The 16,052-nt window shown below is 49.9% G+C and overlaps 1 long non-coding RNA gene across 2 annotated transcripts; it reads left to right on the forward strand.

Moving 5' to 3' along the window:
* Nucleotides 1-554: 554 nt before the first annotated feature.
* Nucleotides 555-10,029, forward strand: LOC109251658 (uncharacterized). Of its 2 annotated transcripts, XR_002073617.2 has the most exons (5): nt 555-875; nt 1,560-1,691; nt 1,811-1,944; nt 7,110-7,146; nt 9,730-10,029. It is a non-coding gene; the product is annotated as an uncharacterized LOC109251658 (long non-coding RNA). The 2 variants fall into 2 exon arrangements; XR_002073616.2 differs by lacking the exon at nt 555-875 and having other exon boundaries at nt 958-1,691.
* Nucleotides 10,030-16,052: the final 6,023 nt, after the last annotated feature.

Here is a 16,052-nt window from a genome sequence, read left to right on the forward strand (position 1 = left end):
CCGGGCTTGGAATCCCGCGGGGGGGCAAGCGGGGTCGGGGTCGGGGGTATACGGGGCTTGTAAAGGGCTACGGATGGGAAGGGATCCAAAACTGGCGGGGGGGGGGGGGGGGCAAGGTTTCCCAAGTTTGTGGTGAGCGAGAGCTTGGAGGGAGATCTCAGACTTGCGATGGCTCGGGGATTGCGGGGAGAGATCCTGGACCTGCGGGGAGCCGGGGGTGGAGAGGAAGTGACCCTTAGTTTGCAGTGGGCTGTGGAAGGGGGAACTCCTGGGCTTGCGGTAGGCTGTGTGGCGTGGGGGCGGGAATCCCGGCTTGCGAGGGGCTTGAGGTGGAAAGGGATCCTGGGCTTTCGGGGAGCGGAGCGGAGAATCACGGCTAGTGTTGGGGAGGGCGAAAGGATCCCTGGTTGGAGGTGGGCGGGGAGCGGCGGCGGGTGGGGGTGCGGAAATCTGGGGCTCGCGGTGGCTGGGACTCGGAGTGGACCGGGGCCTGCGGTGGCTGGGGGTGGGGGTGGGGGTGGGCCGTGACTAGCAGTGGACGGGGGCGGGGGGAGCCCGGACAGGAGGTGGGCGCGAGTTCCTGCGGGCCCACCCACCCCAGTTAGCGGCGCACAGAGGCGTATCTCCCCCGCGCGCAGACCCCTCGGGCCCCGCCGGGTTAGAACTGAGCGGGTAGTGAAAGACGAGCCCCTCGGCCAGCCGCCGCCGGGGCTGGGGGCCGAGCCGAGAGGTCCGTCCCCCGCCGCCCGCGTCGGACCCGCCCTGGCCGCGGGAGGCGCGCGGCCGCCGGGTGTGAACGGCGGCGGTTTCTGCGGTCTGGCCCGCGGCCGGCTGGAAAACCAGCCTGAACTTGATCCCGAGCGCGTCTAACTGAAGTCATGGGAAGCGGGAGGGCGGAGGCGCCGGGGGCTGGGCGGAATGGGAGCCCTGAGCCCGGCGAGGGGCGGAGGGAGGGAGGGAGGGAGAGGGAAGCGGGGAACTCCCGGCCGGTCCCCAGGGCGGGGTCGCCGAGTGCCCCCTGCGGCTCCGCCACGCCCGCCCGACTGCCGCGCAGCTGACTGTCGGAGTTGGAAATCGGACTTAGCGCCTACGCACACTGCACCTAGACGAGCGTCAGCTGTACTCGGGAACAGGCACCCCGTCCCCCGACTCCAGCCCGAACCCCACCCCTGCACTCACCGCCGCCTCCGGGCCTGCTGTTTCAGCTTCCAGTCCCAAGCCGCTGGTCTCCTTCCCACACCTTTAAGATCTGCCCCGCAGCTGCCTCCCTACCTTCCTCCCAACAGCAAAGCCGGTGCCCTCGGCCAAGTGCCCGTTCGCAGCCTGTTATCAAGTCCTAGAGAGAATTTCTCCGAAATATTTCCCGAATCCTGCCTCCAAGGGCCCGAGTTCCCGCCCCTCCACCTTCCGTCTGGATGCCTGCAGACTTCTCCCTGGATGTCTAGTCTTTAGCCTCTTCCCCTTCCTAATCTATTTTCAACACCAATTTCCCCCAAAAGCGTGTTAAAGCACACAGGGACCTCGGTGATTGTAAACCTCATATTTCCCCTGTTACTCAGGTTAAGCATGCTTGGGCTGGGGAATAAAAACTGAGGGCTTCGGCTCATGTTTATTGAGCAAGACTTCCTATACACGTCATTGTTAAACACTTCAGGTGGATATTCTCATTCAACTGCCAACAATCCTTCCAGGTAGGTATTATCAGGTATTATTTCTATCTCTGATTTGTAGAAGAAATTGAGACACAGAGCAGCAGAGGCAATATGGAACCAGGCAGTCTGCCCTTGAGTCTGTTTCTCTACCACTGCAGTGCTCTTCTGCAGAAACCTTGACCTTCCCAACAGTGATGGAATGACCCACAGTACCAGCTGTATCCTGGGGGCCAGGTGGCAGCAAACGATCCGTTAACAGCAGTACTAAATGGATGGGGCAGGTGGATGTCAGGTAAGGTTTGATCTGGAATGCCTCAGAGGCCCCATTGCTCTTCCACCAGCCTTTAGTGGATTAGTGGTCTGAATTTCTGGGCCTGGACAAGTTAGAACCATCTCCACATTTATCTCCCCCTCCTGTGCTCACCTGACAGCTTTCTCTATTATCCTCAGTCAGCTCCTCTTGCTTGGGAGCATCCTGGAGACACCACAGGTGTCCTACCCACAGGGAGGACTAGCAACATATTCCTCATTCTCCCACAAGCACAGGCATCACTAGTGTCCTCTCATCCCCAGCCCCTGCCAAGCATCAGCCTGTGGCCACTTCCTTTGCATGTAAATGAGGCCATGTCTGGGCTGCCTTTGTCCTGGGTGGGGGTTGGATTTTCATCACTAATTAGTGGCTGGGAAATCAGGAGTCAGCAGTAGTCCCCTTTCCAGGACCCACCCTGCCCCCATTTCCTGCCTGGGAATTAGGGTGATTCCTCCCCACCCATCCTTCCATGACCTGGGTAAGATGGGCAGAGGCTCCCGGTCAACAGTGAACAGGGACTATGTGATTAGCATTTGCCCTAGTGAATCCCTGTGTTTTAATTCTGTGACCTTATCTGTTGTGTAATGCTTATGCTGTCTTTTCCTTCCTGGAATACATACCCTATCAGCAGCTTTATTGCTTTTTTTTATAGAGTTTTTAATTAATTTGGGGGTATACATCCATAAAATGAAATTCAAACGATACAAAAAAGCATACAGTTTCCCTCCTTCTCAACCAGGGGCAAGCTTTTCCATCCTTAACTGTTAGCAGCTTCCTCTATGTCTTTTTCAGAAATAGTCCACACATGTGTAAACACGTGTCATTTCTTTTAACTGCATTTTTGATGTCTTTTGTATTAACACCTAAAAAGTATACTAATTGATGCTTTGAAAAAAAAAAATCAGCACAGTTTCAGAATGGAGCCCTGAGATTCTCAGCTTGGAGCTTGTATCCTGTGGCCTAAGCTCTATTCTCAAATGGGGCTGCAGCAGGAATGAGGAGGCGTCCACCTCCAATAGAGGCTGAAAGGTTTTCCCAGTCTCCTCTGGGGCCAGAACAAAAAATACAGCAGGATGTGCAACATACAAGGTTTGGAAAGACTTAATCATGATAGAAGGGTTTGCTGGGTGCTGGAATCTAAGAACCCCTGGATGTCCATCAAATGAAAGAGTAACCAGAGATCCTAACCAAACAAGGGTGGCTTTCTCTTTTCTCAAGACGATTTTTACTATTTTTCTGGTGAGGGGTGTTTTCATATTGGCATTTATCTACAAAGATGGTCTAAAGTTAGGTCCTTCCTAACTTTACCTCTTTTAAACACTAATTGCTTACCAAAAGTGAACCAAAGCACCCCCTATGAAATGCTACTAACTTATTGCTCCAGTAGCCAAATGATTCAACTCCTGTGCCATAGTCTGGTCACATCATAAACAGAGGCAGAGCTGCATACACCATGCAACCAAAGCTTTGCTTTCCCTGGCCAGAGTCCCTATATCAGTACCTTTTTTCCTTCCATTCTTTTTTTCCCCCTTCCTTCCTTCCAGCACCTTGGTGGAGGCACTGGTGACTGGGAAGAGGAGAAGATATAAGCAGAGGGGATGAAGGGAAGTGAGAGACAAACATTATTTGAAATCTGCCTCATCAGTCTGGTCATTCAGAAGAGAACTCTCTTGGCTTTCTAGATGGGATGGGGTGGCCCATGACATCACACAGCAAATCGCTACCTCCTTCTTGAATGTTTTGCTCCCTTCCTTGAAAGCTGTTCTCCTGGCTGTCCTTGCACATCTATCTGTCGTAATACCTCTGTCAGTCTTGCCCTGGTAGGCTCCTGTTTTTCAGCTTGTCCTTTCCATGTCCTGCCAGGCTGCCTTCAACCTGGGGTTAGTCTCATACCAGACGATCTCCATTCACTGCCATGCTTGTGACCAGTCCATGTGGGGGAGATTGCCAACCTTCAGTGCCACCCCCGACTCTCTCCTGAGTTTCACACTCCCACCCAGCTGCTCTGGTGTGACCATAGTGCCTTGGGCGATCCACGGGCAACTCGTGTCCAAAGTGGTCTTCTTCATCTCCAGCTCTGCACTCATCTTGCTCCTGTGTTTAACTCCCAACTCAGTGATTTCACCATCAATCTTCAACCTTATTTCCCAAATCTGAGTGCCATCTTTTTCACTGGTTGCCTCCATTTCTCTCAATTACTGTGTTTACTCAGAAACCAAGTCTTAAGATTTCTTGACTCTACCTCCTCCTTTCGAATTTCCTACCACTGTCCTAATGCTTCAACCATTGCAGTGCCTTCACGTCTTTCACTTCTTAAGTCTTCTAGAAAAATCTATAGATCTGTCTGGTAGAACTCTTTTGATTGCAGTGGCACAAACTGATTTAACCAAAAAGAAGAATTATTGGTGTGAGGCTGGTTTCAGGACTGGCTTGATATGGAAACTCGATGGCCATCACTGAGGCCCAGGGCCTCCTTCTCACCACTCAGGTCTACCCTTCTTCCAAAGCTGGCTTCATCCTCAGGCTGCATGCAGTGGCAAAGTGGCAACAGAAACTCCAGCTTGCATGCTGCCAACTCCAAGTCCTGTAGGAAGGAGCCAGGCCTGAGTCACGTGTTCCCTCTGGGCTGGGGAGAGTAGCTCCTGACCTCATGGACTGAAAGTGGTGGCGGCATGGAATGGAGCCAGTTGGTAGGAGTAGTGTGAACGGACAGTGAGCAACCAAAACACATCAGGAGCCCACCACACATCTGACCCTGTTATTCCTCTACATCGAATTTTCCAACAACTCCCTAAGTCAGACTTTTAACAATCAAAACCTTGTCGAGGTGATTTGACTTCTGTCGATACACAATTTTAGTCATTGTGGAGCTTTTTCACTTTGTTTGCATTGATAGTTTCATCAGTAATCTTGGATAAGAGTTGAATTTTTTTTTTAAGATTTTATTTTTAAGTCATCTCTCCACCCAACATGGGGCTCAAACTTACAACCCTGAGATCAAGTGTCATATGCTCTACCAACTAAGCCAACCAGATGCCCCAAGATTTGAATTTTAAAACTGATCATTTGGATTTCTCTCTTGACTTGCAAGGGAACACTGAGCAATGCATGAGACCGTGCCTCTGGGAGCCCTGGGGAGAGGGAGAGCGGACTTCCAGTTAGGAGCCTGTCAGGAAGACAGACCCCACCCCTTACTTTAATAGAGACAGCTAAATATAGTGAATTGGTTGAACAGGTGTTGGAGGGCTGAAAGACTCTAAAAAGAGACACACAGAGAATCACTGAAGAAAGCAGCTGGCATTCCCAAGGAACGAGGGGAAGAAGGCAGCATCTTAGAACCCGGGTCCTAGAAACCTGGAGAAGGGGCCCTGAGGAGTTGGAACCAGACCTCAGTGCCAGCTGGCACTGGAGCTTTGGAAGCTCGGAGGTAGACCTCCCCAGGACTAGGCTCACGTCTCTGAAGTGGACCTCCCTGCCAGCAGGTGCTGGCCTCCCTGAGGAAGGGGATAAGGCAGACCCCAGGAATGAGGGAAGCAAACTGGAAAACTGGAACCCCCAGCCACTGTTGGGGTCACAGTCGACTGTTGTGGGGTGATGCTGACAGGAACAGGAACAAACAGAAGGGGACAGGTCCTGCAGCCTCCCTCTGGTGCCCCCTATTGGCAGAACTCAAAGGGCGGCCCGCATAATGGAGGGCTGGGAGTCCTGTGGAGGAGAGCGGATGGGGTGGATTGGGAGCTTAATACCTGGCACAGGGGAGAAGAGGGTAGAGGGAGGAGATTGGGAGCAGGATCATGAGGAGAGGAAGAGACAGAGCTGTGGGAGCGGGTGGGAGAGTTCCCCCACCTCAATCACCTCTTCTGGGCTGTGGAAGGCACAGAAGAGCAAACACCCTCAAGACATAGGGCAGCATCAGAGCCCTTCTCCTTCCACCTCACAGCCCGGACTTAGTGACACACGCCACACATATAAACACACCATGCACACACACCACATACACATACAGCACACACACATATACCACACCACACCACACACACACACACGCCATACCTACATATACCATCCACCACAGACACATGCATACCATACTTTCGCTCATGAGATTCTTTAGCTCAGGTCCAGTTCTCTAGGAGCAGTTCCAGGACTAGATGCGGTCTGCACGTGACATATTAAAGAAGTGCACCAGAGTAGATGGGTCATGGAGGGAGAGAAGCCCGGAGGAAAGAAGGGGAAGCCAAACAAGGGCATGATTTCAGGCTACATCTCCTGAGAGTAGGCTCAGCCTGATTCTGCTGGGGACTCTGGAGGGTCAGTTGTGCCCAGAGTCATCCCAATCTGATGCCTGGGAGACTGGATTTCAGACTCTTGCTCCTGAGAGTCAGTCACAAGTGTCCGGGGGCTCCGGAAATGCCACGTGTGTGCCGCCATCGTCCTGGCCTGGTAACTGCTAACCAGTGGCCAATCCTGCAGTTCCATACCAGGTTAGGATGGGTGGTCATTCAGAGTTGCCACGAGTAGATCTTCCTTCCTTCCTTCCTTCCTTCCTTCCTTCCTTCCTTCCTAGTCTCCTTCCTTTCCTAACATTTGTGGGTCCTGAGTCAGATTGCACATGGCGGCCCCAGCCTGCAGCCTGCCCTCCTCCTCTCCCCACTCATGACTCACGGAGAAGGGCCTTGCTTGCAATGGTGTAGACATCCCAGCTGTGTCCATATAACTCCACAGCTCCACCAAATGCCTGCCCTTTGGCCATCCCTTTTCAAAGCCTGGATGCTCCCTCCTTTTCTTCTGTGAGCTACATTGAACAGTTCCAATAAATACATCTTTCTGAGTCAAATTGCCCAGGGAAAGGTCTGTTGCTCTCAACTGCAAGACTGGCTGACACACGAGTGGGGAAAAGTCAGTGGAGGGGTCCTAGTACCAAACTGGAAATTTCCCAAATGGCCCTTAACATTTGAATGGGTAAATAAGTTGGGGTGTGTACACACAGTGGAATACTGTATAGCAGTAAGAAGCAACTGTTTTCTACCATATGCAATGATATGCATGAGTTTTGCAAATATAATTAGAAAAAAATGATGAATCCATATATGTGAAGTTAAAAAACAGACAAAACTAACCTGTGCACCATCATGATGTTGCCGTAGGAAATGGAAGGGACACAAGAAGGACTTCCAACTGCTGGTAATGTTCTCTTTTTTTTATCTGGGTGCTGGTTTCCTGGGTCTATTCAGTTTATGAACATTCATGAGCTGTACCTTATGCAATTCCATGAAAACATGTTATACTTCAATAAAAGTTGGGGAGAGGTGATGTCAGAAAAGATCTTTCCCCACTGAGTATTCCATTGGCCAACCCACCCAAAGGAAACATGGCAATTTCGGGACCTGTAGAAATAGAACGATGCCCTAGTTGTCTTAGCTCATTCCAAGTATGTAAGGTTCTCTCACATCTGTGTAAACTTCTACATTTCTATGCATGACAAAGCGTCATTCTGTCTTGATCATGTTTTCTACTGTCTGTGCTTTATGATACTTTGACATCTTGGGAACCTGGGGACCAACCAAGCAAGGGACTGCCCTTCCCAGAATTAGCTATTTTCTGCAGATAGCAAACAACTTGCCTGCATGTCTTTGATATGCAAACTACCCCCTCCGGAACCTAGACTCCAAACCACCTCTTCTTTCTGGCTTTTACAGTCTGGGAGGCACTATAGGCAATATTCCTGGTGCTAGACAATGAGGGACCACCCTCATGACTCAGAGTCTGCAGAAATTATGCATACTAGCCGATCCTAAATCTGCTCAGTTGCTTAGCCTGCTCACTGACTCCTTCCCCTTGAAAACCACAGTAAAGACTCATGCCCATGCTTCCTCCTCTCTCCTTCTGCCTCCTGTTGGATAACTGCTGTTCCCCTAGGTCCCCCTACATGGTGTGCCGTGCCTCCTGTTTTAGGAACCTGTGAGTATAGGCTTCATCCTTCATGACAGTCATTTCTGCGTATCTTACCAACCTGATAAATACAAACCCTGGGTATGTTTTAAAGTATATCCATTCATTCCACAGTGTTTCTGTACCGTTTTAGATGCTAGGGATAGAACCATGACCATGCAAATAAGGTCCCTGCTCTCCTGGACCTCATGTCCAGAGGGACAGACATAATAAACGAGCAAAGAAATAAATATTTCCAGATAGCGTTAAGTGGTGTAAATGAAAGATGCCAGGGTGGGTAATTTTATGTTGTTCTGTCTGTTTTGTTTGTTTTGTTTTTTTGTTGCTTTTTGAGCAAGACTGGTCAGGGAAGATGTCCCCAAGGAGATGACACTCAAGTCAAGGCCTCAATTGTTGCTTGTATACCAAGGGCACCCAGAGACCTGTGCTGGGTGTTTGGAGGCATCCAGAATAACCAGAATGAGGTATCTCTCGCCAATGCCTATCCAGAAGACACTGTCTCCCTTTCTCGACAAGCAAAGCAGGGTTTGAATCCAAGAGAAAATAATTTCCCGGCATCAGCAAAATCCACAGCCTACTCCAATCAAGTTGCCTTCTAAATGCTAGAAAGCTGAGGTGTCCAGGTGCCAGGACCCAGGGGATGGTTTGGCTGCATGCCAGAACCCTTCGGGCAGCAACCAGCTTGCGTATGTATTTATATAACTGGTTGCAAAGAAAAAGTAAGCGTACAGATTCCTGAGCCCTCTTCGCTCTGCATCCCTGAGGACCCACCGCCTAGTTCAGCTTTGCAGTAACACAAGCCTTCCCTGCTCACTGCAGACCTGCCCCCCTGCCTGCTGTCCCAAGACCTGGTCTGGGAGCTCTTTATCTGGGCCTATTCCGGGAGTGGCTGCCTGGTCATCCTCCATCCACATTAACTGCACACAAGCATTCCACCATTTTTTTTTTTTATTAGATCCAGCATACTGTGGACAAGATTAGAATCATATTAGGGTAGAAAAACTAAATCACAGGCCCCCGGCTGAGCAGTGGCACATCATGGGTCACTGGGGTAGCATGGATTTGTCTGGAGGCCTGCCCCTGAGCTCTGTATGTGCCTGGAGGCGAGGGGAGGGGGGGGGGGACAATGGTGGCAGCTTGTACATGCCCCTTCCTCAGAGCTCCCGGGCTGGACCCAGCTACCCCACCACTGGGAACCTTCTACACACACCTTGAGCTCCGAGGCCAGCACTCCTTCATCAAGAAAAGACCAGGGACCCCAGATCTGAAAAGTCACCCCCACACATGTCTCCCACTGGATCCTCCAGGAAAGAGCAAATTCATCTCATTTGGTACAACTTGAGCTGAGCTGAGCGAGTCCTGCTTTGTTAAAACAGAAGTTACACTGAGCACCTCGCTCAGCCTTTTTTTCTCAGCCTGGTCTCTCCGCATAGGTGTGCCTGCGACAGCTCCTTCAGGGGACATTTCTTGTGAACCCCAGTCTGGTCTGGCTCTGTCATTGCAACCAGCTTTGTTTATCTTTGTCTCTGAGATTCTGAGAGTTTGTCTCTCGCCATATATCTCCCTGATGGTTTTGTTTGGGTATTTATACAAATGCAGCCCTTCAGCTTTAATAGCTGTCCTGGGGGAGCCTTTTTATCTGTCAGTAAGTCATGCTCCAGGGCAATGAAAACCCAAAAAGACCCTGTCTTACCTTGGGGCAGTTAAAACCAGCTGAGATCTCACCAAAAGCCTGGGGATGGCAGAGCCAAAGACAGCTCCAGAGTGGGCAAGAGACAATGCTGGCCATCTCTAAAATGCCTTTGTCTTCCACAGACTCCATCAGGCCCTTGATGGCCTGTGAAAAGGTCCATTCTCAAATTCTCAAGGCTCCCAGCTGGCTTAAAAATGTCAACAAAGAATCTTTCTACTTATCAAGTATTTTATTTCCCCATTTAAGCAAGAAGTCTGCAGAGAAGAGGGCCCAAGCTCCCGTTTAATCTAAGAACCAGGACTCAAGGGTTTCATGTTGGCAATTTAGTAACCTGTATGCATAGACGCCTCTTTGGATAAATCAAAGCTTCCATGGAAAGTGTCTAAACCCTATAAAAGTAATTTATTTGCTTATCCACCAAATTATAATATTCATTTTGTTTGTGTAAACCCGCCAGTCGCCAGTCATTAATATGAACCACAAGAAACTGTTTCAAGTAGGATTTCATTCCAGGCATAGTTTCCAGTTTGAATCTGACACATTATACCTGGGAGGATTGCAGGAAACCATAAATAATTCCTAATTCCTCCATTAGATCTATGTATAATATAAAGATTTTTTACTGTTTAAAAAAAGCAAAAAAACAAAAAACACTGTCACCAGGAGGCTGGGAACTAGGCCTCCAGGAAGGACAGCTGGCCTCCGAATGACAATGCCCCTTCTTGTAGGCATCATGAAGTAAGAGAGGCCCTTTCTGTCTATGGTTGTTCAGTAGTCACTCAAAAACCTATTCTGAGTTGGGCACACAGTTCGAATCCAGGCTCCCAGAGCAGGATCTTGGCCAGCACCGGTTGGCAGGGAGTGGGTTTCTCCCACAGGATGGGGAGGGAGGCCCAGGAAGAAGCCAAGAAGGAGCCAGCGGTCACACCGGGTTGTGGTGACCGGCTCGGCCCAGTCAGCAACCTGCGCATTGGAAAGCACATCAGAAAGCTGGCCCAAAGCCTCTCTCTGTCCTCCCAGGTTGAAAGGAAAGACAGAATCTTCCGAGCACTTCATGACGACGGGTTCATGCCAACAGGTCCTGTTGTCTGATGCCACCACCTGCCAGCTTTGAAGGACCCCCCAGATCATTCCAGCCTGCTAATGTATCTGGAGAAGGAGCCAGGGGAGACCCAGAAACACATGCTAGAGGCCAGAGGATCTTCCAGCCACATTTGAGGAGTGCCCACTTGCCTGAAGCTTCCCTCATGTGGCCCATCACAGTGCCTGACCTCTTACTTTACAGCGTCTTACATTTTTGCCAATGCCAAGGAGGCTCGTTTCCCCGTGATTAATCACACGTGGCAATGGTGAGGCCTAGACTTTCAGAGGCTTCCTTGGCCTTTAACACACAAACAAGAATTAGGTGGGTGGGACACGGGGGCAAAGGCATTGCAATCTAAAGAAGGTGCCAGGGCGCTGGATGGGATGGCAGATCCATCACAGGATGAGGATCCGTGAGGCCGGGCAGGGGCATCGCTGGAGCCCAGGGGGCTCCATGTGCCCAGTTAAGGGGGTTGAGATTTCCCTTAAAGCAAGTATGAAACAACTGAAAATCTTTGCCCAAGACAGACAGACACAAGGTTAACCTTGCTGTTTAGTAAAGCACACTCTGGTCAACGTTGAGAATGGGTGGAAGAGGGGTCAGAGTGCAAGCAGGCAAACCAGTAAGGAATGGAGGTGAACCTGACCCAGGCCAGTCCCTCTGGAGGCATCTGTAGCATGCAGTGTTTTGGTCCCAATTCTTGGATAGATACTTTTATAAAATGAATCATCTGAAAAATGTAATTTTAAAATACATACAAAATATAAGCCCTAATATTTTATCAAAAAAAATTTTAATTGAGATAGAACACACATAAAATTTACCATTGTAATCGTTTTTAAGTATACATTTCAGTAGGGGCACCTGGGTGGCTCAGTCGGTTGAGCATCCAGCTCTTAATCTCAGCTCAGGTCATGATCTCACAGCTTGTGAGTTCGAGCCCAGCATAGGGCTCTGCGCTGATGCATGGAGTATGCTTAGGATTCTCCCTCTCTCTCTCTCTCTCTCTCTCTCTCTGCCCCTCCCCTGCTCACGCGTGCTGTCCCTAAGAAATAAACTTAAAACAATATTTAAAAGTATACACTTCAGTAGAGTTCAGTATAGCCACATTGCTGGGCAGACAATCTCTGGAACTTTTCCATCTGGCCAAACTGAAACTACCCATTAAACAGCAGCTCCCCACCCCCTCCACCAGCCCCTGACAGCCACTCTCCCCTCTGCCTCTGTGACGTTGACTATTCTAGATGAGGACCTCCTATAAGCAGAATGATACAGTATTTGTCCTTTTGCATACAGCTTGTTTTACTTAGTATAGTGTCCTCATATTCACTCATGTTGTAGCACGTGACCAGTTTTCCTTCCTGAATATTATTCACATATTCAGGCTGAATATTATTCCACATTTTGTTTATCCTTTCACCCTATAATGGATACTTGGGTTTCTTCTACCTTTTGGCTGTTATTAATAATGCTGCTACGAACATGAGGGTGCAAATATCTCTTCACTTTCCTGCTTTCAATTCTTTGGGGAATATACCCTGAAGTACAATCGCTAGATCACATGGTAATTTAAAAAAAATTTTTTTGGAGGGACGCCTGGGTGGTGCTCAGTCAGTTAAGCGTACAACTCTTGATTTTGGCTCAGGTCATGATCTCATGGTTCATGGGATCAAGCCCTGCGTCCGCACTGTTAGCTCAGAGCCTGTTTGGGATTCTCTCTCTCTCTGCCCCTCCCCTGCTTCCTCTCTCTCTCTCTTTCAAGAACAAAGAAATACATTTTTAAAAGTTTTTTGAGGAACCTCCATACTCTTTTCTACAGCGACTGCACTGGGATTTTACAATCCCACTAACGATGCACAAAGGTTGCAATGTCTCCACATCCTCACCAACACTTGCTACCTTCTGGTTTTTTGATAGTTGACATCCTAACGGGTGTGAAGTGAAGCCCCAGCTTTTTATTATGAGATTTAACATGTATAAAATTATCCGTTGGGCCCTGTAACTGTTTAAAACACTTTAGGGTTACAATGTTAAAACACTGACTCTCAACTTCTGCACTTACCCCATTACAGACCAATTAAGAAGCATTTCCCAAATTGGCTCTGGTCTGTGACTCAGACCCTGAGTAGCACTGCTTGGCCAATGCCTGCCACCGGGGGAAAGAGGACCGAATGGTCAGAGCCACCCTTTCTCGGCTCTTATTCCCTGTTACCAGCACAACATGCCTACAGAGTAGATACTGTTATTATGCCCAGTTTACCAATGAGAGAACAGAGGCCCAGAGATTAAGGACCTTGCCTGATCTATGTCAGCAGCTTGAGAGGTGGCAGAGGGAGCTGGGAACCCCAGCAATATGGCCTCAGCCTTTATCGTTGTTGTTGTTGTTGTTGTTGTTGTTGTTGTTGTTGTTTTGCTTTGTTTCCCAAGATTGCTTAACTGATTGGCCATATGTGGGGGAAAGATGGAAGGCTCCCAGGCTCTGGCTTCAGTTGGACAAGGATGCTATGTTTGAGAGGGAACATAATTGGTCTGGTTTGGGACGTGTTAAGGTTAATGTTCACAAGTGACATCCAGGTGGAATGGTGCCAAGGGCATCTGGGCAGTAAGTTCTGAGCTCCTGAGCAAAGACTGTTCAGTCGAGAAAGGCCAGGGAGGGGATAGAGCATGAGTTTGGTGAGATCCCTCAGAGACACCAAGAGCATTCTAGGAGGAACCAGGGAGCCAGAGGGGAGTGAGGAGCCAAAAGGGATGGGGAGAGAGTGTGTCAACAGAAAGGAAGTATCAACAAGGAGCCCAGGGCTATGTGGAAGCCTTCTTCTGTGGAAGCCTTCTGTGGAAGCAAAATATTCTGTGGAGCTGGCTCAATGATGGCCCCATCAATATCTTGGAGGCTGGGGACGTAGGCTAGACTTCAGGGGATTGAGAGGTGGGGAGTGGTGAAAAAGAATGGGAGAAGTAACCAAAGTGCAGGTCACTCTTTCTAGAAGCCCAACTGTGAAGTGGAGAAGACAGAGGACAGTCCTGAAGGATGCTGTGGGTGTGTTGTTGTGGTAGAAGAGGGAGTGGGCCAAGAATGGATTGCTATTTTGTTTTGTCTTTAAAAAAGAAAAGTCTGGAACAAACATGAGTTTGTTCATAGTTGGGCAGGGAATCCAGCATAAAGATGAAAGATTGAGAGGAATCTGTGCCAATTGCTGGAAGGATGGAATTAGATCCAGAATGATCCAACTTGAATAAAAGGAGAGAAGCCCCTCTTCCACTAAGATGGGAGGAAAAGTAAGTTTATGATATAGGTGCATTTGTGCAAGAGGAGAGGAGGCAATGAAGTCAGAGGCAAACTGCCTGCTGGGAGTAGTGGTGTCTGGTAGTGAGGAGAGAGACGGACTTGGATGTGCCACCAAGGAACAGCAGTGAGAGGCCCCTGGGGTCACGGAGAGGATGCACCAGAAGCAGAAGGGTCCAGCTAGGCTGGAACAAACACATCAGCATTGCCCCCGTGGTTTGTTTGTGGAATCCATCAGGGTTCATCTGCCTGTGCACCGTCTTTGGAAGGTAGATGCAATTTCTACTCAGTGTTAAGATTTCCTAAGTTGGCTCTGGCTGCAGTCAAGGGGGCAGAAAAGCGGTTTGATTGCTCTCATGAGAGGAAGAGAATAAGGTGAACTGTGGTGGTTTTAAAGTATGCCACTCCCATGAATGTGGGCTGGCCTTGGGGACTTGCTTCTAAGGAACAAAATGTAGCAGAAGTGACAGTGAAGTGTGAGACTTCCAGTGCCAGGTCACAAAAGCCCATGTGGCTTCCCTTTTGCCCTTTTTCCTGCTTGGATCACTTGCTTTGGGGAAGACAGCTGCCATGTCATAAGGATGCTCAAGGAGTCGTACAGGGTCACCCTTGTGGCCAGGAGCCAAGGCCCCCTGCCAGCAGCCCTGTGTGGAGCAGCCTCAAGTCGAGCCTTCAGGTACCATGGCCCTGGCCAACACCTCCTCTGCAACCTCATGAGAGACCCTAAACCACAGCCACCAGACAAGCCCATAGAAACTGTGTGAGGTAATACGTGTTTGTTGTAGTAAGCTGTTAAACTTTGGGGTAATCTCTATGAGCAACAGATAAACCATATGCTGGCCAAGTGTGAGCGCAGAGAGGGTAGACAAGGGGCCTGATCCAGAGTCCAGCTTTGGCATGCAAGCCCTGGCAGAGGTCTGAGGGGCACGAAGATAGAGGGGTTGGTGGCATGAGAATCAGAGAATCAAATGGGGCCAGAAGGTTCCTGCCTTGTAGATGAGAAGGACATGGAAAAGCCACATACCTAGAGCTGTCCGTGAAATCAAAGCACACATGCATGGGAATAGGTGGGTGGGCAAGCCATAGTAAAGTCAGAGTGGCTTTCCAGTCTGGGGGAACGTGTATGGGTGGACGAGGCTAAGGATAGGAGAGGATCAGTGGAGTCAGGGCTCATGGATGGTGGAACCAGCCAAGATGAGGGTGGGGCTCCGGCTGCAGAGAAAGACCTACCTTCAGATGCCAAAGGTCTCAACACTTGTGGGGAGTGGTACAAGCCAAGAGATGATGGGGGTAAATGTGGCTCTTCTTTGTGGCTTGGGGCCTCAAGGAGGTTTTTCCAAAGAGTGGAGGCATACTGGCCTGTACATGGCCAAGAGGAGCACTCCAAACTCCTGCCACCCTAAGGGGGCAGCCAGAAGAAAGCAGGGCAGGGCGGTGATCGGATGGTAGAGTTGGCCTGGAGTCATTTCACCGTGCCAGATCCCACTATCTGCAAGACACCAAAGGCACCAAAGGCACCAAAATAAAGACGTGGACCTAATCTACAGAAGATACAGGCAGCAGAGGGAGAAAACCTGAGAGGGAGAGGACTTTCAGAGAAACAAAGTCCCGCCGGCCCCTCCCAGCCTGTCTCCTTTCAGTTCTTGGATCACCTTCGTTGTGCTGGAGCAAGGGACACATTCATTCATTCATTCATTCATTTATTCCTCTCCTGTTGTGAGGCAGGATCCTGATCTCCCTCTGTCCTGTTCCTCCCCCACTCACCCCACCCCCACACAGAGTCTCCTTTTCCTTGGGTGGCTCCCGGATGTGACCTCTGCCACTGCTGTTCTTCCTTCCTGTCCCCACCGCCTTCTGGGGGGTCACTGTGTTCCCCAACAGGACTTCTCCTGCTCAGGGGTCTTTGCTGCCATGTCACCAGGTGGGCCCTGGAGTCACGCCTCTCTACGGGACTGGCTCTTTTGCTGGATTCTGTCTTCACGTAGATGAGTCTTTCCTAGCAGGCCCTGCGGCTGTTCATGTGAATAAATCTCAGCAAGGCCGTGTCACCAATGCCAAGCAAGTCTGAATCCCAGACT

The sequence above is a fragment of the Panthera pardus genome, unplaced genomic scaffold, assembly GCF_024362965.1.
Source record: "Panthera pardus isolate Hobbes unplaced genomic scaffold, ASM2436296v1 HiC_scaffold_20, whole genome shotgun sequence".
NCBI lineage: Eukaryota > Metazoa > Chordata > Mammalia > Carnivora > Felidae > Panthera > Panthera pardus.